The following is a 23,335-nucleotide window of genomic DNA, read 5'->3' on the forward strand; positions in this document are numbered from 1 at the left end:
CGCATTCTTTAGAGTTTAGCTTCTATTTTTCTGTGCGTCATTGCTGTAAGAGGCTTCTACGCCTGAAGAAGATACTACTGCGACATATTCCTTGGATTAACAATCTCTCCGGTTGTAACTAAGTAAAAATCTCTTTGCCTCTTCTTTCAGCTTTATTTGTTTACTTTATGTGCAAGTGTTATTCTGAGAGTTCGAGAGAGGTAGTTTTCTTTTACTTTTATAGAGCTATTCAACCCCCCTTCTAGCTGGCCAACGCGCTCCAACAAGCACAACCCCAGGCATGACTCGTGTCACGGTCGTGCCTTTTGGCATAACTTGGCTATGAAGCAGCTCGGGTGGAATGACACGACCGTGCCAATTGGCACAACCACCCCTTAAATTGGCTCTAGATACTTGGCACGACCCGACCTTGCTTCAACTCTAGAAATCTGGCACAGTCGTGTGAAACTACACAACAAAAGCTTGATTGTGCTCTAGTGGAGTGGCATGGCGGTACCTTTTGTCATGGTCGTGGTCCACTTGCCCACGGATGAGGAGTCACGGTCGTGTGACACCATACGACCAAGATCTGCTCTTCTTCTTTGATCTATCCGAAGCACCTCTCAACACCATTTTCACTCCAAAAATGCATCATGTCAACAGAAAAACAAATAAAGAGCAAATCTTTGTTAAAGGAAAAAAATTATGTTGAAAATATGATAAAGAGAGGTGAAATTGCTCTGAACATATGCAAAGAAAGTAAATGAATATGCGTCAAAGCATGCATAAAAGTATATATAATCTACACACATCATTATGTAAGTTTGAAAATGCTTCCTTATTACAATAGTACACAGATGGTGTCAAGTGTCAAGTTTTCTTAACTACGCCTCGAGATCGACCCATAAATGGTTTAGTCGACTACTCACTTTCTTAATTCAGACCTTTGAAGAATTTAAAGTCATATTCATACAGTATTTTGCAACTAGTCAAAGATATCATAAGACACCTCATGATATGTTCACCTTACAACAGAGATTCAAGAATCCTTGAAGGAATACTTATAGTGGTTTAATCGAGTAGCCATAGATGCCCCCTTGATCACCCCAAAGATACAGGTTAGTGTTGGTGCGGTTTGCACTAACGGTCTAACTCAGATTTTGATGAATGACAAGTAAGTTAAGTTAGACTTTATTGTGATCTAACCACTTGATTAAGTGTGCAAAAAATCCAACTAAGTTGACGGACTGACTGAATAGCTGGTATAAAATCCAGCTAGGTCAACGGACTGACCGGATAGCTGGTACGAAATCTAGCTAGGTCGACGGACCGATCGGATAGCTGGTATGAAGTTCAGCTAGGTCGACAGACCGACTAGATAGCTGACACGAAGTCCAAACAGGTCGATGGGCTGATCAGATGTCTGACAAACTGGTAAGTTGAGGTAAGTCACTGAAAGAGAGTGACCAAGTGAGGACGCATCCCGGTTGAAGGGACAGAAGGCGTCGATCTAGTTTATGTTCATTTGGGATCCCTAAGCTGAGACCTTGACTAGTTAAAATATTTTGGCAAAATTATTTTAACTACATCTTACTAAGGTTTTTATGGGATTTTTCTTTTCGAGCTAGAGTGCTAAATTTTAGGATTCTTTAAGCTCATTTCTGCTAAAGTCAAAATTATGATCAAATTTTTTTATATTTTATCAAAATATCTTAATATCTTAAAGTACTTATTTGGGTGTCTCTTTCACACCTTTTAAAAGCTAATAAACTTTACTAAGTTTTAGAACTCTTTAAGTGCATATAACTTTTTTCTAAATCATTTTCAAAAATTTAATATTTTTCCTAGAGTTTCTTTATCAAAGCCAATATTTCAAGTACAATTTACCCTTCAGGTGGAGCTAATTATTCTTTTCTATATTTAGTACTTTTGATATATGGCAAAGGGGGAGAGTTAGGAAAGTAAAAGTTAAGTTGAATAAGTAGAATTAAAAATGAATAAAAAGTTAAGTTGAATAACTAGAACAATTTGATATTGCATTACTTTATGTTGCATGTATGCTATGATTACTTGATGTTGCATATATGCTATAATCTTACTATGTTTTTTTACTAAGTTTTTACTTAACTTTGAACTTTTATTGCCATAATCAAAAAGGGGGAGATTATTGGTTCGGGAAGTATCCGACGATCGAACCTAAGTTTTGATAATGACAAAGGGTTCAAAGTTAAGGTCATTGGTGTCTAACGTGTTTGAATGAGCTTGCAGGAAAGTCCTAAGTGTACTTAGGCAAAAGTCCTAGCTGCGGTTAGGTAGGTGAAAAATCCTAGAACCACCTAGGTCGTAGGGGGTGGTAACCCTAGGCGAAAAGTCTTGTTGGGTCGAGGGCTTCAGGGAAAAGTCCTAGGAAGTAGTAACCCTAGGTGGAAAGTCCTGGTGTCGCGAACCAGGTGGAAGACTGGACGGGTCGTAGAGCGGACGTCCAGTAGAAAGTCCTGGAGTCTCAGGCTCTGAGCCAAAGTCCAATCAATCTGGAGGATCAATCTGGCAATAGGTATACTCTCTTGAGTGGAGTAGGTGAGGGCGTGTTCCCCAGTGAGGGAACAGTAGACATTGGTTCGACCTAGGGTTTTCGGTCAGAAATTGAAGTCAGAACCGGACAGTTCGATGACCGTCAAATACTTTATTTTACATATCTATATTATGCTAACTTTGTTTTGCAGGGTATGGTTGGAATGTATACTAGAAGCCTAGCTTTTTGTATAAACATTTACTTAGAAATAAGAATCATATTGGTCAAATATCTACATTTATAAGCTAAGTGTAGTTGTTTAATTAATTTATATTGTAGATAAAATAGTGTGTGGTGTCACACAAAGAAGATAATGTTATCAATTCCTTATAAATTATAAACAGTAGTTCACGACTGAGATGGAAAGGAACAAACCATTGGAATAGTCATAGTATAATTAGATATTAGTTTATCTTGACTAATAAATTACACTAGTACACTCTGAGTATATTGAGCAGGACCATTTAAGGTAAGTTCTTTTTATACTAACTTAATAAAAGAACAAGACGTTTGTTATTATGAAAGTGTGTGCTCTTAATCCCGATATAATAACAAGTATGTGTACTTAGTATTTATTTCTTTGACTTATGAAAGGGTGAGATTTAGCTCGATAAATCAAGAGACCTGATAAGTTGGGAAATGATATTATTTATAGTGTGTGTTGTTGATTATAGAAGGAAACTGTGTCCTAGGAATCTAGGTTGATAATGTCCCTAAGAGGAGCTCATAAGGATTGTCATGTAAACCCTGCAGGTGGACTTAGTATGACATGACGATAAGGTTGAGTGGTACTACTCTTGGAGCTAGATATTAATTAAGTTGTCAGTAACTCATTTAATTAGTGGACATTCTATATCTTAAACACAGGGAGACTAACATACTCATGATAAGAAGGAGCCCAAAATGTAATTTGAGATTGATGCGGTAGTTCAATAATAATTCTTTAGTGGTATGAATTATTATTGATGAAATTAAGTTGGGTGTACGGGGTGAACATGGGAAGCTTAATTTCATCGGGAAACCAAAACCAATTCCTCCTCTCGGTCCCTATCGTAGCATCTTATTTATAAAGTGTTATACCCACCTATACCCACCTTCTTACCCAACTATTAGGTAGTCGGCCAAGCAAGCTTGGAGTCCAAGCTTGGGCCGGCCAAGCCATAGGTTGAGCCAAGTATAGGTGGCTGGCCCTAGCTTGGAGCCCAAGCTTGGTGTGGCCAGCCATGTAAAATTAAAAAGGATTTTATTTTTTAAAAAAATCTTTTCTTATGTGGATACCATAGTTTTAAAAGAGAGTTTAAAATTTAAATCTTTCCTTTTATAGTTTTCTACAAAAGATTAAGTGAAATGTTTGATATCTTTCCTTATTTGTAGTTAAAAGGAAGATTTTAATTTTTGATTAAACTTTTCTTTTTTGTAATCATCTTGATGATATAAAAGAGAGTTTTAAAATTAAATCTTTCCTATTATAATTTCTACAAAATATTAAGAAAAGATTTGATATCTTTCCTTATTTGTAGATTAAGTAGAATATTTTAATTTTAAAGATAACTTTCCTTTTTGGAAATCATCCACATGTTTTAATAGAGAGATTTTAATTTATAAAATTTCTTTTTATAACCAACCATAAAGGGAAAAATTATTAGAGAAATTTTTATTATAAAATTTCCGAAAACAAATAAGGAAGTTTTAATTTTGTGTTTAAAACTTGCCTTATTTGAAGCAATTGAAGGGGTCGGCCATTAGAGGTTTAATAAGGAGTTTTTAATTGAATTTTCCTTATTAACCAATGGCAAGGAGAATAAGGGAATTTTAATTATAATTAAATTTCCTTATATGCAAAGACCAAGGAATATAAAAGAGGAGCTCTATAGTTTCCCCTCTCTTCCTTGGTGTGTGGCCGACCCTATTCTTCTCCTCTTCTCCTCTTCTCTTCTTCTTTAGTGGCCGGTGCATCCCCTTCTTGGAGTTCTTGTGGTGGCCGGTTCTTGCTAGGAGAAGAAGGAGAGAAAGGAGGTTTTGCTCTTGTATCCCTTGGAGCTTGGTTGGTGGCCGAGACTTGCTATCTCTTGGATAAAGGTGCTTGGCAGAAACTTAGAAGAAGGAAGAAGGAAGTTTGGTGGATTCTCATCTCGGTAGATCGTTGCCCACACAACGTCTGAGATAAGAAGAGGAATATGATAGAAGATCAAGAGGTTATTGTTTACAAAAAAGGTATAACTAGTAATTATTTTCCGCATCATACTAGTTTTCTTTGTATGAATTCCAAACACAAGAGGTATATGATTCTAGGTTTCGAATTTGTGATTCGAGTTTGTGTTTTTTTTTTGTTTTTCGAATTTGTGATTCGATTGTTCCTTTTGGTTAAACCTAGGGTTATATAAGGCAATTAAATATTAAATTTCTTTAAAAGACTTTATCTAGGCGGTGGTGGATGATCTCATACCCAAGAAGGTCTAGTACCTCGCCATGCAGTCTTAGAAGCCAATTTTAGAAATTAATATTTAATTGAATTTGTAACATGGGTCGATTTGGATCAATAATGTTAAGCATTGTTTGCGATCCAAGTCTAAACTACTAAGAACAGATAAGTTAAATTTGGAATCAATAATATTAAGTTCCGTTTGCGATTCCTAATTTAATTTCTAAAGAACACAATAGGTTGTTAGTAAAGGTTCAGGACTTGTACAAAATTTTTGTACAGGAGAATCGGTATGATACTCCACATAGCAACCAACAGTATGTTGGTTTTTTAGACTAATGTATTTTGCAGGAAGCGAATTGGACATCCTTACCTCAGATGAACAGTACTCAAGGCACCCTCCATAGAGCTTGGAGGCATCTCGGGTCACATACAGAGATGGTCCCGCAGCAAGGCGTGAGGGTGCCCTCATGGAGCTTGAGGGCGCCCTGGACCTGGCGCGAGAGCACCCTCCATGGGATTGAAGGCACCCTCAGGTGGATTGACGGTGACTTGGTCGGAGCTCATCCACGCTGTGGATTCGGCGCTGATGAGGGCGCTCTCCAGGGTGTTAGAGGCACCCTCCACGGGCCTTATAAGGCAGTCTCGAGCAGCAGCTTGGGAGAACAACAAAAACGTGATCCATCTTCCATGCACTGCTCAAAGAACCATCCAATAAAGCTGTAGCAAGACACCGATGACCTGAAGCTTCGAATTTCCTATTCTTAAGTTGTTGGTATATTTTCTTACTGTACTTAATTGATGTACTCTAAATTGTAAATTTTGTGAACTTACAGTAATTTCCTAAAGTAAACGCTCAACAAGCGTGGGCCTTGGAGTAGGAGTCACCCCAAGTTCCGAACCAAGTAAAAAACTTAGTGTTTGTGTGTTTGCAATTATCTTATATGTTTCCACTGAGTTTTACTCTTAATCTTCTGAAACGAAAGTGAAAGCCACGAGCGCTATTCACCCCCTCCCTCTAGCGCTTTCGATCCAACAAAGAAGAGTTACATTTGAAACTTCGTCGTCACCTTTATATCCCGTGGATTAGGGTTTCCAATCGATTAACCTTACCTCCAATCGATTGTCACGTCAGATCCAAGTGCATCTAGCCATTCAAACCTCACAATGGCTATTTTCTTCATCACTTAATCGATTTGTCAATCGATTACAAGTCTTCTTAATCGATCACCCAATCAATTATGAAGCCCTTTGTTCGCTTGCGAGCTTCTCCAAATCGATCAAGCAGCTTTAACCGATCACCTGATTGATTTCGAAGCTCTATATTTACTCGCGACCAAGCTTAATCGATTAGCCAATCAACTAAGCCTCTCGCGATCAACCTCATAATCGATTGGGCACCTTCCTAATCGATTCATCACTTTTGTGAGGAGTTCGTGAAAAACTTACCTCAATCGATTACCCAATTGATTGGCTTCCAACTGAATCGATTAGCTGATCAATTCACTGCACCTCTTCGTGACATCACTCCCAATTGATCCATTGCTCGATTGAACTTGTGCCAATCGATTACTCCAATCCTAACTCACTTAATATGAGTCTTGGGTTCTCTTGCCCAATATTTCGGTCAATCGCAACTTATTGGGACTTCTCCACCAAGTATCCGATCAACCTTTTGATCCACTTGGACTTTGTCAACTTCTCATTGGATTTCTAATCGCCAAGTGCGGTCCTCCTTGATCCACTTAGATTTTTCTCTTGCCTAACAGCAGTTAGGATTTTACCTTGCCAACATGTAGTCCCCCTTGACCCACTTCGATTTCCCTTTGCCTAACCACAGTTAGGGCTTTCCTTTGCCAATGTGTGATCCCTCTTGACCCACTTGGACTTCCCTTTATCTAATTGCAGTTAGGGTTTTCCTTTACCAACGTGCGATCCTCCTTGATCCACTTGGACTTTGCTTGCCTAACCGCAATTAGGACTTTCCTTGTTAATGTGCAGTTCTCCTTAACCCACTTGGACTTTCTTTGTCTAACCATAGTTAAAGACTTTCCTTGTCAACATGTGATCCTTCCTTTATCCACTTGGGCTTTGCTTGTCTAACCGCAGTTAGGACTTTTCTTGCCAATGTGTGGTCCTCCTTGACCCACTTGAACTTTCCTTTCCAACATGCGGTCCTCCCTTCCCCACTTGGACTTTCCTTTGTCTAACCTTGGAGTTATAACTTTACCCTTGCTTAACTCCTAGTTAGGACTTCACCCTTACCTAACTCCTAGTTAGGATTTTACCATTACTTAACCCCTAGTTAGGACTTTACTAGTTAAGTACCGATTCTTCATGACCTACTTGACTTCTCTCTCATATGTTCTATAACATATTATCCACAACATATTGTCCAAATATCGAAACTCAATCTCGAATTCACTCGAGCTTAGTTAATCTTAACCCGGAGAATAATTGCACCAATAATCTCTCAACAATATTTTTTGATTTATTTTAACTAGAACAAAATTATAATAAAACAAATATATATATATATATATATATATATATATTGAAAAAACATATTATTTTTGTTAAAAAATGATGCACATTATCCAAAATCTCTACATAACAATACCTTATGCAAATATTAGTCGGAAGAAATGGTGTATATTATCCAAGATTTCTACATAACAATACCTTATACAAATATTAGTTGAACGATAAGTTTAATTAGAATTGTATTTAGCAGGAAGATGGATAGACCTTTCATGCTTTACTATCACTCCACATCAATGTTTATGCGATATGAGATTATATTTTATTGGACTATGCATTCTCCCTACGTAACACTTCCAATATTCTTGTGGAAATTGTGAATAAGGTTACAAAATTATAAGAAAATTCAATATAATAATTTATAAGTTAACTTGATTTTTTATTACCTTAATATAAATGGATAAAAATTAAAAGATCATCCTAGAATTATAGAAAAGAATACTTCTTTTTTGTTTATTATCAAAAGTATGTCCTATTTTTTTTTTAAAAAAAAATATTTATATAAATGTAATAATATATTATAGTATAATTCGTAGTTATTACAATTATATTTAGTTTTTTTATATTAGAATATAGTTAGGATTTACAATTGCTACAGATGCATGCATATTTTTTGAAAAAAAAAAGATGAGGGTTCTTTTGATAATAAATTTTAAAAATATCTTTTAAACTATTCTAATAAAAAATGTTGCTTTTTTTTAAAAAAAAATCCCAACATAACACTAAAAAAAATAAAAACCTGAATTAGCAAATGAGAGGGAAATGACAGGAGAGCATATCATCACTATTGTTTTGTGTGGTGGGATCAAACACATTGTATTCCAAAATAAATTAAAAATATTTTTTAAATATAAAAAAGAAAATAAATGTTGATTCTTTTTTTTTTGTGAAATTTAAAAATAAAGTAGGGTATTCTTTGATAATAAATAAAGAAGGAGCATCTTTTTAATAATTTTAATAAAAAAATGCATTTTTAATTTCTGAGGGACATAATAAAAAAAATAAAGACATGGATTAGCAAATGAGAAGGAAATAAGAAGATCACATCACTAATTGGGTGGGCAAATTGTTTTTCCCACCCTCTCACAGCACCCCCTCTTAAATGATCTTTATGCCCCTTTTTCACCATTAAAACAACAACTCCTTTACTTATATTTTATTTATTTTATTTATTTGTTATTTAGTTTTTTAAATCAATTTTATTTGTTATTTTTTCATTAAATATTTTTATTTTTTATTTTATACCATTTTTAACCTATGTCAGAATATGATCCTTCCTTTAAATTACCTGACACTTCATTTTTTTAATATATATTTTTCATGTATTTTTTTATTCTATTTTATTTTTGTTTCATTATTTTTATTAGTTTTATTTTTTAAATAATTTTATTTATTGTTTTTTCATCTATTTTATTTTATTTTATTTTATTTTATTTTTGATACATATCAAAATCTCACATTCATTTTAAATTACCTCTCCTCAAATGAGGACTCCTGACATATATCATAACTTTCCTCTCTTTAAATTACCCTCTAACCTCCCCTCCTTTTAAATTATCCCATCTAACTCTTACCATAAGTCAAAATCTCTATTTCCTTTAAATTATCCACCCTTTAACCCTTAATACATGACACATGTCAGAACCTATCACTTCCTTTAAATTACCTTCTCTCCAACCCTCGACATATATCAAAATATTCCTCCCTTTCAATTACTCTCATCCAACTCTTTACACATGTAATAGGTACACCATCAAATATGTCGGAGCTGAATTTGGAGATATTAAAATTTATATTTTTATATATTTTTTATGTATTTTTGTATATATATAAATGTGTTTACTATTTGTACGTTTGAATAAAAAATTATTCCTAAATTATAAATGTGTTTACTATTAATTATTAGTATTTTTTATTAATTTCATATATATAATTTTTATTTTGATCCATATTTTTATACTTTTAAATTTTTACAAATAATAACTCTTAAAATCTACAATAAAAAATAAACAACGATTACAAATATATAATAAAAAATTATTCAAAAATAAAACTGATAAAAAAAAATAAAATTAGTTAAGAAAAAAACAAAACTAAACAAATTAAAACTAAAAAAAACGTGAATGAGGAATAAGGAAAAAGGTAAAAGTGTAAATATAATTATATTTTATGACTATGCATTTTTTTTAAAAAAAATATTTTTAAAATTCATATCAGAATTTGTTTTGCACTAATATCCACCCATGAGGATTGATACTCTGAGTACAAAATAAATTCTGAAATGAATTTTAAAAATATTTTTTAAAAAATGTTCGATAAGATTGAAGGAGAATAGGTCTTCCCCTGACATTTTTCAATTTTAAAAAAAGTCGTCTAAATGCATTGAATAATTTATTTGTCGTTGATGCTAAGATGGTTGATGTAACTTGCCTTGCCCTGTCAACTTCATAATACAACTCATCCTTCCGTCCTTCCCACAGTTTGATTTGTATTCTTCCTTCTCCAACCATCCTCTCACAATAATAAAATAATAGAATCTCATGTCTCCATTGGGCAAATGAAGTTTCATTAATTGAAATGACTTAGTCCATTGTGATAAAAGGATAAATATGTTCGTCTCAGCACCCCAGAAATGATCACATGATCCAAGATTTTGTCTTTGATCATCTTCTAAGACTTGGTTTGATAGATAACTTTACAAATCTTCATTTTTGTCATCATCATCTTTTATCATCTCCACATTATAATATAATTTTTTATTCATTTATTATTATTATTATTATTATTATTATTATTTTATTTTCATATTTAAAATGTTAATATATTATATATACAATATTAAAATATATTATATTATATTAAAATTTTGATAAATAAACATTTTGGTATTGTATCGATATTTAATTTAATAGTTCGATATTCTATATACCATATTGATACTGAAATTTGATGGTAAACAATATAAAATTTATATCATATTAAAAATTGAAATATTGAAATTTTGATATATTGAAGTTTCAATATTTCAAAATTTTAGTATGGTATCACTATGATTTTTTGTATACTTAAATTTTTGGTACGATATACGATATGAGATTTTGATATCAATATATTGTTTTAAACCACCTTGATCTTAGTTGGTTAGCTTGAATGATTTTTTTTTTTATTGGAATCAAGTATCGAGGTTTGATAGGTAGCCTTTACAAATCTTCATCTCTGTCATTGTCATCTTTTATCATCTCCACACTGTAATATAATTTTCTAATCATTCATTTATTATTATTATTATTAGTTTATTTTCATCTTGGATCATTTACCTAGGCTAGATAGAAAAAATATTTAAAATTTTAATATACTACATATACCATATTAAAATATATTAGATTATATTAAAATTTTGATAAATAAAAATTTTGGTATTGTATTGATATTTAATTTAATAGTTCGATATTCGATATACCATATTATACTATAATTTGATGATAAATAATATAAAATTTATATCATATTAAAAATTGAAATATTTAAGTTTTAGTATGCTGAAATTTCAGTATTTCAAAATTTTAGTATAGTATCAATAATATGATTTTTTTTTTTTTTGTATACTTAAGTTTTTGGTAGATATACATGATATAAGATTTTGATATCAATATATTGTATTGAACCACCCCCAATCTTAGTTGGTTAGTTTGAATGATTTTTTTTATTGGAACCATGATACAGTGATTACAAATCACTTAATTTGTCATGAAATTCACATACATCCTTAGCGTTCCAACTCATGCAATTACAAGCATAGATTGAACATATCATTTAGCATGAATATAAACCTTATTTGATATTCCAATTCACTACCAATCTATTAACTATCTTTTCCAATTGTTGGCACACCCTAAATCATTTAATACGATGAAGTGAGATTCTTTGAGACCTAAAATTTGTCTGTCCCAATTGGATTTACTAGGTATTCACTGGCAATACACTTTTTAATCATCATCCTATAATTGTAATATTCTTGTAGGCATTCCTTGGCCTAGATAGTTAGTCTAGCATGCATATGAACATGTTCAAAATTCGGTGTGACCGAGCATAATCTCCTTCATGTCTTGGCCATTTGCACTAATGGCTAGTAGCCATCCGTGATTTACCTCCTCCGTGTTGGTCTAGGGATGGATTGGCGGGGGCACTGGGGGCGAGCGAATCGCCTTTTTTGCCACATGTTAGGGTATTGTTCTTAGAAATTGATGTGTATTTAGGTGAGCTTCCCTCAAAAAAAAATTGTGACTTGATTTTCTCATACAAATCCAAATATTGATGACATTGAACATGAATGGTTATCGAAAACTCAAAGCACCACTTAAACTAGTTTATTTCTTAGTACATATCTGAATGACATTAAACATTGATGATTATAGAGAATTTCAAACACAAACTAATCTATTTCTCCTAACATGTTTTCTTAGCAATTTGTTTTTATTATATGATGATGGTCGAGCAAAATCAACCATTCCATTGGTTCTCTTTACTTGATACAGGCTTCTTAAATTCATTAGCAAGAGCGAAAGAGTACATCTTTATCTTCCAAGATATGATAATATCAGAAGTAATCCTAAAAGAGATATATTAGTATAAACCCTAAAAGTCTATCAATAGTTGATTGACTTAGAACATATTGTATCATATTTCATTAATAAAAGGTAAAAGTTATGATTATTATATTTACTTCACATCTGTATCATAGTTATTATATAAATAAATATAATAATATTCTATGATAGTAGATTCTAGTTTACAACATAGTTGAATTGATAGTGGGAGACGGTAGATATATATAGAATACTACTTTAAACTATTCTTAGTCAAACACTAATATAGAAGAATAATATTACTGTGTTGATACTACCATGTAGTCAATTGATGACTTAATCTCACAAGTCATGGATATAAGATACTAAGTTGACACATAAGTATATATTAGAGAATATATACTGAATAGACCCACCATGAGAATATTTCATTAATCATTATATGAGTGTTATAAATATTCTCATAATGACTATTGGTATGAATAATCCTTAGACCTGAAGTTACTACGGTTCCCTACATAAGGAGTTGTGTATTTTGGTATCAGCAAACGTCATCTATAACAAGATGGATTATAAAGTTGATCATTGTATATACAATAAGTTATGCAGAGAGATGTGAGTGATGTAGATGAGATTTATCCCTCCCATATGACAGAAGTGATATATATGAGTCCATTGATTAAGTAGGACTACTAAAATGCATGATCATACTCAAATAAGTTAATATGAGATATTGAATTCATTTGGTTAAGTTAGTCTACTTAGAGATCAAGAAATACAAAAATTGATAAGAGGATGATAAGGTCTATGACTTATTGATTAATCTAGACATCGAGGGTAAAAGGACCAAGTCATACAATATAATAGACATAGAAAGATGAAGTTAGATCTCTATATTCTCATCGCTTGGGTAGCAATGATGCATTGCTAGATGTCACTCATTGTTTATCTATCTAAAATTTCGTTTTAGATACATTGCCAATATTATGAGAACCTATTGGGTCATACATAAAGAACATGTTAATTTGGAGATATGTTCATTTTTAGTTTGACTAAAATATAATGAACCATTGGGCTATTGGGTTGAATCTGATCTAAATTAGACTTATTGAGTTAGACTCAAATAAATCCAACTATTGGATTAAGTCTAATTCGAATTAGATTCATTGAGTTAGACTCAATTGAATCCACTCATTAAAGAATAATAGTGATGATTAATTTAGAATAATCATGCATTGAAGAAGGAAGATCAAAAGGGGAAAAAGACTTTTGGTATTCTTTGGATGAATACAAAAGGACTTTTTCGGATGACTTTTGAGGATTCATTCTAGTCTTCTTCTTCTTGCCTTGCCAAAATTTTCGTGAGTTGTTGTTAGTACAACAAAGGTTGTTTCTTTTCCAAGCAGTGAGTTTATAAGACGGATGGAGAACATGTTCGTGTGGATACCAAAGAAACACAAACATTCTGATCGTGCTGAGATCTACATCTAAAGTCAAGTTGCTGCCGAGATTGCTTTGTTCATGCAACAAAGGTAATTATTTTATTTGATAGAGTAGCAAGAAAACCTATATACTATATTCACCTGGATATCTAGAGGGGTCTGTTTTTTCTATTGCGTTATGTGTTATTTTTCGTATAAGATCCCAACATAGATAACTCTTTCAATTTTTTTGTATTGTCATATACGGTGCGGATGATAAATTAAAAGTTAGAAGTAAAGAGATGAAGGAGAAAAAGAAAAACTATATACTTAAGTTCGAAAGCAAGTAACTAATACACAATTAAGATGTTCGAAAGCACAACCAAAGTCTTTTGTGATAAGTATAATTTTTTAAACACATATTTATCCCCTCTTCGGTGTAGGTTTGAACGGAATTTTTTTTTTTCAAAATACAACAGCCATATTAACAATCAAGTACTCATTATTAGTTTGAATACTACAATCAGAAGGGGGAAAGGTGGAGGAAGAACAATGAGTCAGAATGACTTACGAATAGACAGGGTCGGACCTTCTATAAGGCCCGCGAGGCAGCCACCTCAGGGCCCAACTGAAGAAGGGACCCATTTTTTTATTAAAAAAATTATACTTATCAAAATATAACCCTACATATCCATATGAAGTGTACAGCCGCTGCTGCTCAAGGCGTTAAAGGATCGCTAAAATTATCGCTCTATCTTCCTTTATCTCTATCGCTAGAAGAAAGTCATGCTGATCTCTTGATTCTCTTTAACAATCAAAGTTTTGTTGATCTCTTCCTCTCTTCGAGGAATAGAATCCTTTAAAAAAGGTAAGTAGGTCACTTTCTTTCTATTTTTTTATGTCACGCAACTGTTGTTTCTTTTTTTCTGTCTCTCACATTTCTTGTCATTAATCTTATGAATTCTTATTTAATTCAGTAACCTTTTGTCTCTTGTTAAAGATAACGCTATTGAAATGTTAATGCGACTTGATATTAAATATGCCAATGATAGTTGAACTTAAAGGAAAACTATATTAATTAACATCCAATTTCTCTGATTTTTATTATTTTTGACTTTTTTGTTGAATGTTTTTGGTGTTCAAGCCCTTAATGAACATTTCATTTAAGCCAGCAGTAGTTTTAAGTAGATAAAAATATGATATAATTTAGCATGATGGTATTTACATGTATTATGATTTAGTGAATTTTTCTTGCATTTAGATGTTGAAACTATTTTAATCTATGAACTATCGGTGCAGATTAATATTTAGGCTTCTAGCAAATATGTCTCCTATAAGAAAACAATTGTATGGAGCAGAAAAAAGGAAGAAGAAACAAAAGGAAGAAACTTTAATTCAAAGCCAAGCAAGAAGTCTTAATAAGTATTTCACTAGCAGCCGAAAAGCAGAGAAAATAGAATTAGTAGAACAAATGAATCAGGATGACACTGATAATAAGTTGAATGATCAAGAACATAGTGAATTGAATGAACTTCACAATAAAGATCCAAAACAATCTGAAAATGATAAAGGTGAAGCCAGTATGCCTAAAAATGGTAGTGATGTAGACATAAATCAAGAGATATTGTTTCCTTTAAATGTTGATGATCCAGGAAATTGGGACAAAATTCTAAATATTAGGGAATTTCTAGTTGAAAGAGGTCCTAGAAAAGATGCTGGTATTTTGTTTGCTCTTGATAATATCGGAAGACACTTCAATCCATCACATTATAAGAGGCAGTTGTCAAATGGTGAGAAAAATGATAGAAGATGGTTAGTGTATTCTATTTCAATGGACAAGGTCTTCTGTTTCTGTTACAAATTATTCAAGACTCAAAGAACCACAATGAAACTTGGTCATCTAGTTGATGAAGGATATAAAGATTGGAAGAATATCAGTCGATGTCTCAATCTTCATGAAACTAGTAGAGATCATATTGATTACATGACTAGTTGGATCGAATTAGAAACAAGACTTCGAAAGAAAAAAACAATTGATGAAAATATGCAAGTAGCAATTAACAAAGAGAGAGAACATTGGAAACAAGTATTGAAAAGAATAATTGCAGTTGTGCAAAGAATTGCAAAAAATAATTTGGCACTCCGGGGAGATAATGAGAAGCTTTATGTTGAGAATAATGGGATCTTTTTGCAGCTAATTGAAATGATTACTGAATTTGATCCAATAATGGAGGAACACCTTCGGTGTGTTCAAGAAAAACAGATTCATTACACTTATCTTGGGCCCAAAATCCAAAATGAATTGATACAGATGTTGGCGGTGTTGGTGCAGCGGAGGCCGGCAAGAGGGGGGTGAATTGCTGAAAACACAAAATAAAAATACCCTCCTCGGATTTCAACTCAATTAATGCAATAGTAAATAAAGTAAAGGCAGAAATAAAATTAAACCAAGCAAGGAAATAGAAATTAAGTAGAAAACAGGATTTAACCTGGTTACAACCAAGGAGGTTGTTAATCCAGGGCAGTAAGAAAAAGCTCAGTAGAAAAATCTCCTTTGCTGAAGGCGGAGAAGCCTTTTACACTTTGGAAGCTTAGAACTATTGCTAGGAATGGCTACACAATGATTGCTTGAGTTGTTGTTGAATTCCTAGCTCCAGGGGCCTTTTTATAGCTCCTGGAAAGTCTATCTCGAGGGTCCAAGGCGCCTCCAACTCGATCTGCGGATAAAACTTTATCCGCAGCGCAAACGGTCAAACTGGACTGCTCAAGGCGCCTTAAACAATCATTCAAGGCGCCTTCAATGTGTTCAAGGCGCCTTCAATGTGTTTAAGGCGCCTTCAAGGTTACTGCTGCTACAGTAATTTCAACCTCTTTTGTCTTCTTTTCTTCTCCTCTTTAGCTTCCGAAGCTCCGTTCTTTTGGGTGATTGCGACCAACCGGAATAGGGCTCACCCGAACCCAATTCCCGGCCTTCTCCTCGAGCAGCCTTCCGTCCCGGCTTAACGTCCCTCGAACGCCGCGCACGCTCTTCACGCCCACCGGAGTACTCTTCCACGCTCTCTCGCCCTTCGGACGCACCGAGCCCGTCGGCTCCTCCCGCGCCGCCCTTCTCGCTAGCTGCGTCTCGCCCGACTTCCTGTGTTCCTAAGCTCCGCACACTCAGACATAGGGATCAAACACAAGACCTAACCAACTTGGTTGATCACATCAAAACTACCACGGGGTCCAACAATCTCCCCCTTTTTGATGTGCATCAACCCAAGTTCAAGTTAGGGTTAAAATAGACATAAAAAGTAATTTTAAAGAAAAAATTACTAAACTAACAAGTTAAGCATAATTTTTTTTTTTGCAATTAGTAAAATTGCAACACTTTTTATAATAACAGAAATTTCAAAATTTTCTAACTCCCCCTAAACTTGTATTTTTCTCTCCCCCTTTGATCACAGCAAAAATGGGGTTAAAAAAATAACCTAAGTTAAGTGAAATGTATAAAATTTAAAAAAATTCTAATTCAAAAATGAATTTTTTCAAACAAAAAAAATTCTAAGTCAAATTTTTGAATTTTCAAAAAAAATTTTCTAAGTCAATATGAATTTTTTCAAAAAAAAATTTCTAAGTCAAATTTTTGAATTTTAAAAAAAATTCTAAGTCAAATTTAAATTTTTGAATTTTCATAATATGACTTTTTAGAATTTTAAAAAGATTTAAGAACTTTTAAAGCATTATTTAATTCTAGTTTAATGCTTTTTCAGAAAGTTAATTAAACATTTTTTTTCAATATTTTAGCTTCCAGGTCGTGGCGAGGCACTAGGCCTTCTTGGTTATTGGAGCAACAACCACTTCCTTAGACAAAGCTTTCATAAAGAATTTCAATATTTAATTTTCTCACTGTAAGCTTTTAATTTTTGAAAAATTAATTAAGCACAGATTTTGGAACCCAATAGAGGTTCCTACCTACAGGGTTATTCAGATACTTAGGGGGTACATAATTTTTGGGTATCCTTCTAAGCTGGCCCTGATGGTTTCTAATATACTAGTTCAATTTTCCATAAACTTTAATTTTTGAATTTGGAAATCTATTTAAACATGTACTATTTCTTAATTTCTCAATTTCTAATTTTAGATTTTTATTTTCAGATTTCAAATTTTTATTTTCTTTTTCTAATTGATCTAATTCTTTAGACAAAGCTTTAATAAACTCAAAAGATTGTTTAGAGTTTAGGGCACGTACCTTACTTACCTCATCTTGCGATGCTCCCCCTTCATCATTGCTTTCTCCTTCTGATGTTCCTCCCCCTTCATCTATGCTCATTTCTGAGCTAGACGTTTCTTCTAGCTGATGGTTGGCCATCAGTGCTAGTCCCGAGAATTCTTCGATGTCTGACTCGGAGGATGATGAATCTGACCAAGTAGCCTTCAGGTTCTTGTGCTTGGAGGATTCTGGTTTCTTGCTTTTTGATTTTTCCCTTTCTTTCTCCTTTCTCTTTAATTTCGGGCAGTCATCCTTGATGTGCCCTTCTTCGTTGCAGTTGTAGCAGCGAACCATCCTTTTTCTTTGTTGATTCCTCTTTTTCTGCGGTCTAAATTTATTAGAATTAAAAAACTTATTGAACCGTTTTACCAGTAGTGCTGCTTCGGATTCATCGCCCGAGGCTTCGGAGTCAGAACCGATTACTTTTGCCTTTAGAGCTATGTTCTGACCGGTCTTCTCTACTCCATTTGGCTCTGAAACTCGAGATTCGTGAAGTTCAAAAGTCGAAAATAACTGTTCTAACGTACTTACCTCGAGGTCCTTAGAGATGTAGTATGCATCTACTAAGGAGGCCCACTCTGGAGTTCTCGGGAAGGCATTGAGCGCGTACCGGATAGAGTCCCGGTTGGTTACCTCTTCTCCAAGGTTCGTTAGTTGCATTATCAGCTCCTTGATTCTCGCTTGGAGTTGCGCTACCTTCTCGCCTTGGTTCATCCGGAGGTTCGTCAACTGGTTCCGGAGGATGTCGCGCTTTGCTAGCTTCGCTTCGGAGGTACCTTCGTGAAGTTCCAGGAATTTTTCCCAGAGATCTTTCGCGGAGTCGTAGCTTCCGATCCGGTTTACCTCCTGCGGCGGTAGAACGAGTAGGTGGAACTCACCTTTCCGTTGGCGACGAAATCGCTTGCTCTTTTTGCTCCACGTGTTTTCTTCTTTGTCTTTAGGAGCTGCAAAACCATATTTCTTAGTAATTAAAATATCAAAGTCTGTTTTAAAAATACCTCCATTTTGCGCTTCCATGTGGCGAAGTCTCCGTCGAACTTCGGGATGGATGTTCGCTCCGGCCATCGTCTTGATCGTAGTGCTTCAGTTAGTCCTTCGAGGCGATCAGCTCGATACCACTTGTTGGTGCAGCGGAGGTCGGCAAGAGGGGGTGAATTGCTGAAAACACAAAATAAAAATACCCTCCTCGGATTTCAACTCAATTAATGCAATAGTAAATAAAGTAAAGGCAGAAATAAAATTAAACCAAGCAAGGAAATAGAAATTAAGTAGAAAACAGGATTTAACCTGGTTACAACCAAGGAGGTTGTTAATCCAGGGCAGTAAGAAAAAGCTCAGTAGAAAAATCTCCTTTGCTGAAGGCGGAGAAGCCTTTTACACTTTGGAAGCTTAGAACTATTGCTAGGAATGGCTACACAATGATTGCTTGAGTTGTTTTTGAATTCCTAGCTCCAGGGGCCTTTTTATAGCTCCTGGAAAGTCTATCTCGAGGGTCCAAGGTGCCTCCAACTCGATCTGCGGATAAAACTTTATCCGCAGCGGGACTGCTCAAGGCGCCTTAAACAATCATTCAAGGCGCCTTCAATGTGTTCAAGGCGCCTTCAATGTGTTTAAGGCGCCTTCAAGGTTACTGCTACAGTAATTTCTGCTACAGTAATTTCTGCTGCAGTAATTTCAGCCTCTTTTGTCTTCTTTTCTTCTCCTCTTTAGCTTCCGAAGCTCCGTTCTTTTAGGTGATTGCGACCAACCAGAATAGGGCTCACCCGAACCCAATTCCCGGCCTTCTCCTCGAGCAGCCTTCCGTCCCGGCTTAACGTCCCTCGAACGCCGCGCACGCTCTTCACGCCCACCGGAGTACTCTTCCGCAGCTCTCTCGTCCTTCGGACGCACCGAGCCCGTCGGCTCCCTTCCCGTGCCGTCCTTCTCGTTAGCTGCGTCTTCCGCTCGACTTCCTGTGTTCCTAAGCTCCTGCACACTCAGACACAGGGATCAAACACAGCAGGACCTAACCAACTTGGTTGATCACATCAAAACTACTACGGGGTCCAACAGGCGGTTGAAGTAAGAAATTCAATTGTTGCAAAAATTAAACATGCAAAGTATTTCACTGTCATACTTGATTGTACTCCAGATGCAAGTCACGAGGAGCAGATGCCCCTTGTAATTAGATGTGTGGATGATTCAGAAAATGCAATAGCGATTGAAAAATTTTGGATAGGATTTTTAAAAGTTAATGAAACTTCAGGGCTTGGGCTTTTTACAGAGCTTAAAAATATTTTGAGCAATCTCGAACTTGACATTGATAATATAAGAGGTCAAGGATATGACAACGGATCTAATATGGAAGGAAAGCACAAGGGTGTACAGAGTAGATTACTTGAAATTAATCCTAGAGCTTTCTACACTCCATGTGGATGTCATAGTCTTAATCTCACACTATGTGATATGATTAAATGTTGTCCTAAAGCAATGTCTTTTTTCGGTGTTATACAACGCATATATTCGTTATTCTCTTCTTCTACCAAGCGGTGGAAAATCTTCAAAGATCATGTGCAAGATCTTACAGTCAAGCCATTGTCACAAATACGATGTGAAAGCCATGTTGAAAGCGTGAAGCCCATAAAAGATCAAACTTCAAAAATACGAGATGCTTTAATTTATTTAGCAAACATTTCTGATGACTCAAAAATAAAGAGCGAAGTTGAGGGTTTGGCATCATTCGAACTTGAGAATTTTGAATTTGTGTCTGGAATGGTAATTTAGTACAAGTTGTTATATGAGATTAACATTGTTAGTAAGTTTCTCCAAGCAAAGAATATGGATATTGTTATGGCTATTAGACAATTAAAAGGACTTATTTCTTCTCTCCACGAATTTAGAGAATCTGGATTTGATCATGCATTGATCGAAGCTGAACATATTGCAAGTGAAATGGGAATTGAACCTATTTTTCGTGAAAAACACATCATTCGAAGAAAGAGACAATTTGATGAAATCAACAGGGAAAAGGTAACCCAGTCTCCTAAAGAATCTTTTCGAGTTAATTACTTCTTATTTATAATTGATCAAGCACTTTCTTCACTTCAAACTCGGTTTGAACAATTTCAAAAATATGAAGAAATATTTGGATTTTTATTTAGTTTGGAGAAATTGAAATCTATTGATGATGATGGTCTCTTGCACTCATGTGTCAATCTTCAAGATTCTTTAACACATGATGGTCACTCCGATGTTGATGGATCAGATTTATATCTAGAACTAAAGTTGTTAAGACACTCTTTACCAAGAGATTCAAAAAGAACGATTGATATGCTAAATTATTTGAAGAAAATGAATGGTTGTTATCCAAATGTTTATATCGCTTATCGAATTTTGCTGACTATACCAGTTACAGTTGCATCTGCCGAAAGGAGTTTTTCCAAGTTGAAATTGATCAAAACTTATCTCCGATCAATTATGTCACAAGAAAGACTAAATGACTTGGCTATATTATCTATCGAGAAAAAAGTGGTTGAGAAAGTTGATTATGCAAACTTAATTAATACTTTTGCTTCTAGAACTACGAGGCGAGCAATTTTCAAGTGATTATATACTTGTTCCTAATATGAATTTTATATTTTGTTTGGATCATCTTGACTTTATCTTCATTTGTTTATGACAAATTATTTTAGATGATATATTTTGTTTATCTTTAAAAAAAAATTTAGAATTCATGTTACAAATATAGTTATATTTAAGTTGAATTGAAAAATCTATGAATATCAAGATTTGAGGGCACCATTTTTGGTGCTCGCCTCGGGCCCTAAAATTACAGGTCCGACACTACGAATAGATGATTTGAATGGAAGGCGAAAGATGGAACACTGTCACCTAATGATAATAATTGTTATTTGATTGATGATTGTTCGGTCATTAAAGGTTAAACAGTCAATATGTTGTTATACTCACACCAAAATCAACTAGATTTAAGACCATCTAGATATTGAATTTGAGCACATGAACCCTGTGCCATAGAACTTTCAAAGCACTCTATTCTTTCATCTATTTTATTTATTTATTTATTTATTTGTTTATTTTTTCACAGAAAATTTGACACGGCGAGAGCAGAAGAAGCTTTCTTGTGGTTTTGTCTCCATTCCTCAGAGTCAAAAGGCCACCCTGATTGGATAATAGAATAGTCAGTGAAAGCGATGGTCATTTATTTTTAATTTTATTTCTTTGGGAATTTTTTTTGGCAAAATAAAAAGACTTGTAGTTCAGCCACCTAACCTAATTATGAATATAATTTATCATTGTGATCACAAGTAGATGACCAACTAGAAAACTAACCATTTTTTAAATTTATATCCTCGTAATATCTAGCCATCTTAATATCTAGTCATGTCCTTCCTCCATTGGCCCTCGGATAGGATTGACTTAGCTAGTATGAGATAAAGTTATTATTATAAAATAAGAATTCGAATTTTAGCGAAGCCAAAAAAAAAAAAAAAAAATTTCACTGTACTAATTAATTATAATTTTTTAATTTATCTTTTCACATATGATCATAAGGACAATCGTGTGAGACCGTTAGAGTGGATGGTTCTATTTTTTACAACATATTCTTTCTCCATTAATTTCATCCTAGTATTTTAAAGAATATAAATAAATAAATAAAATATGTCGCCCCATTTTAATTTTTAATCAAAATCAATTTTTTCACTGTTCATCTATGTACATTTACTCTCATATTCTGAGTACTATTCGAATTATTATCTCTAATTTAAATTCTAAATTGGTCGAATGTGTTGTAACAACTATAAAACTTACAACGTGATTGTTAGATGAGTAAATCAAATCTGTATTATAGTAGCTATGAAACAACTACAATTTTACAACTGTTAAAACGTGAATGATAAATGAATATAATTGAATTCGTGTCGTAGTATTTATAAAATTATAGTTGCTACAACATGAATATTTTTGAATAACTTGCATATGCATTGTAATAATTATGAAATCGTAACTATTATAATGTGTAATAGTTATAAAATCATAATTGTAATAACACACTCGATCGATTCAGATTTTAGATAGGTAATCGTAGTTGTTATAGCGTAAATACTTTTGAATAAGTTAAATATATATTATAAGAGATAGAAAATTATAATTACAATAATATCAATATTTTTAATATAAACATGTATTATAATAGTCATAACTAATAGTTATAAAATCTTACTAACTATAAGATACCCGATCAATTCATTAATTAGATTAAAAATTTAGAAGGAAAGTAATAATTAGAAATGGAGGATAGAAGAGTATATATAAACCGTCATAAGACCGTCCTTTAAATTTAAAAGTGAGTGGACGGATGCTTCTAGAAAAAATACTCTTCTGACTTTTACCATCTTTTAAATTATTATATTAGTTCATATGTACCAAAAGAACCTATTGTTGTTTGAATTAGTCCACCTTGTCAATTGTCTTCTTCTTCATCTTCGTGTAGAAGAGTTGATCCACTCAGTACATAATACTTTTTTTTCCTTCAAATATTATTAAAATCTTATTTAGCAATCA

Source organism: Zingiber officinale, chromosome 2A, assembly GCF_018446385.1.
Source record: "Zingiber officinale cultivar Zhangliang chromosome 2A, Zo_v1.1, whole genome shotgun sequence".
NCBI classification, from domain to species: Eukaryota; Viridiplantae; Streptophyta; class Magnoliopsida; order Zingiberales; family Zingiberaceae; genus Zingiber; species Zingiber officinale.